Source organism: Schistocerca serialis, chromosome 5, assembly GCF_023864345.2.
Source record: "Schistocerca serialis cubense isolate TAMUIC-IGC-003099 chromosome 5, iqSchSeri2.2, whole genome shotgun sequence".
NCBI classification, from domain to species: domain Eukaryota; kingdom Metazoa; phylum Arthropoda; class Insecta; order Orthoptera; family Acrididae; genus Schistocerca; species Schistocerca serialis.
In genome coordinates, this window is record NC_064642.1 from 140,456,772 (window position 1) to 140,459,804 (window position 3,033).

Here is a 3,033-nt window from a genome sequence, read left to right on the forward strand (position 1 = left end):
TGTATCTTCTTGGGAATCATCTTATTTTCCATTATCTTTAAGTGCCCATAGCATCCTAGCCTTCATGTTTCTATTCTGTTCTACAAGGGTTGCTCTTTCACTATTTCCCGTTACCCTTTCATTCCTTGTTCTATCTCTCCTTGTTACTCCTATCTACTTCTGAGAAACTTCATTTCACATTTCTGAATCTGCTTACACTTCCTTTCTTCATTACCCATCTTTCAGATGCATAGGTCAATATTGGGTTGTAGTAATTCCTACATATCACTTATTTGCTTTTTTGTGGTATGTCTTTATTCCAAATGAGGCTCCTAACACTTCGGAGGAATGCTTCTGCCTGTCAGTCATGTTCACTGATCTCTCTCTCATTTCTTCCATTTTTCTGTATCACATTTCCCATGTACTTAACACTTACCACCTTCTCCAGTTGTTCACCTCCAGTTCTTATTCCACTAACTGATCTATCTGTCTTTTGAGCTGTAACCAGGATCTCACATTTCTTTACATTAAATTTGATTCCATGCTGCCTACAGTTTCCTCCCAAGCATCCAGCTGCTCCTGAATCTCCTCCTCACCATTTCCCCATATCATCAAGTCATATGCCTTTGCCATTGCTTTCATCTTGTTTTCTCCAGTTTTTTCTGCCACCTTAGTTATTATCTCAACTGAGGCCACGATGAAGAGGAGAGGTGAGAATGCACTTCCCTGTCTCACACCACTTGTTTGCTGGAACCAGTCCACCCTTTTGATTCCCACTGTCATGAAACACAGACTGCTCCTCCAATCTGCTTGTTGTCTCTTTTTCTGCTCCCTTCTTTTCCAGCACTTCCCATTTCTTTCTTCTGTAGACACTATCAGGTACCTTTTCTATATCGAGAAAGGCCATCAAAGGCAAATTATAGTGGTGCTTCTGAAGTTGCCTCACAGCAAAGATGAGGTCAACAGTTAACCTACCAAGTCTGAAGCTACATTGTTCCTCTCTCAGTTTGTTCTCGACCCTTGTTTGGATTCTGCTCTCTGGGATCTTTTCATATACCTTTGTACGGTGAGGTATTAGTGTGACTCCTCTGTAGTTTCTACAGTCCTTTCCACTCCCTCCCTCGGATATAGGGACAGTTAGTGCTGTCTTCCAATCTTCTGGTATCTTCTTCTCATTCCACACCACCCTCATCATACAATACAACCACTGTTTCCGAACCTCCCTTGCTGCCTCCACCATTTCAATACTGATCTTTTCATATACCTTTGTACAGTGTGGTATTAGTGTGACTCCTCTGTAGTTTCTACAGTCCTTTCCACTCCCTCCCTCGGATATAGGGACAGTTAGTGCTGTCTTCCAATCTTCTGGTGTCTTCTTCTCATTCCACACCACCCTCATCATGCGATAAAACCACTGTTTCCCAACCTCCCTTGCTGCCTCCACCATTTTAATACTTAATTCATCCATACCTGGTGTCTTTCCACTTTTCATCTTGTCCAGTGCCACTTCTATTTCTTTCAGTTCCATGTCCCTTTCTTCCCCAGAGTTTACTTCTACCTCCTTTAGTTTATTATTATTGTCTCCAAGTCTATTTCGATTTAGCATATGCTCAAAGTACTCCTTACACAGTATCGTCAGTCTCTCTTTCTTATTAACCTTCTTCCCATTGCTATCTATTATTCTTGCATCCTCTTTCAAACCTTTCCTATTATTTTTGATCATTCCACATAGTACTTTTTTACTTCCTCTGCTACCTTCCTTCATCATCTTTATCCATTCGTCCACCCACCTTCTTTTCTCATCAGCCACAGTCTTATTTTCCTCTTTCTTCATTTTTTTATATTCCTCTGTTACTAATTCAGTCCTTTCTTGGAGCCACAGTCTAAAGGTGATGTTCTTCCTTCCCACTGCCTCCTTGAATCTTTCATTCCACCACAGTGTCTCCTTCCACCGTTTTCTGCTACTTGTCCTTCCACGTGTAGGTACTGAAGCTTCTACCGTAGCACTTTTAAATTGTTCCCATTTCTCTTTTCCTGTTTTGGTTCAACCTTTGGTAACCTTTCCCTTATAATCTCCAGGTATTCTTCCTTGACTTCTTTTTCTTTCAGTTTCCACACTCTCATTCTCTGTTCTTGGTTCTCTGTCTTCTTTCATTTTTTCGTGATATTCATGCTCAACACCAGCAGCTGGTGGTCATTATTCAGTGCTTCAGATGGTAGTACCTTCATATCTGTTACACAGTTTTCCTCATTTCCTAGTCATAGAGCATGTAATCTAGCAAAGATTTCTGAGCTAGATTCATGCTATAACACATTATATTGTGGCTCTCTTTCTCCCAAAACCATGAGTTACCTATTGCTAAACCACTTCTCGTGCAGAATTCCAGCAATCTCTTTCCTTATTCACTTCAACTTCTTCATGCTTCTGCTCCTAATACATTTCCATGCCCCTGTCTTTCACTCCCTATATGCACATTCAGGTCCCCCATTTTGCTTTTGTAGTTATTCCTCGAAGTCCTCCTTCTCTTGAGATGTACAAGTCCACTTCAGGGGCTTAAACCTGAACCCTCTTCATAATTCTTCTCTTTGTCATTATTCTAATCTTCATTATCCTGTCACTTAACTTCTGTACCTCTTCTTTTAGAGCATACTTCACAACAACTCCCACTCTTGTCTTCCTTTTTCATTTGTACTCTAATAAAATCTGTAACCTTTTCTCAGTTCCCTACTACCTTCTGCTTCCCATGTTATCTCTTCCATGCCTAAAATATTTAGTTTTCTCCTTTCCATAACATTCATTATCTCCTCCACTTTTCCTGTCAGTGTTCCAATGTTCAATGTTCCAGTTTGTAGTCCGTGTGCTGTGATGGATCATTGTCCCATATATTCCTAGTTCCATAGTTGAAAGCTGGTTGTTGATCCACTGTTGGCTAGCTAAACTTATCACAGCTCCATCAGAGCCCCATTAGCCACCTTTCTCAGAGTTCCTACAGGGACATCACAGCTACCATATTAGTCCTGGGGCACTCAGAGTCTCCACTGTACTTCACCCCT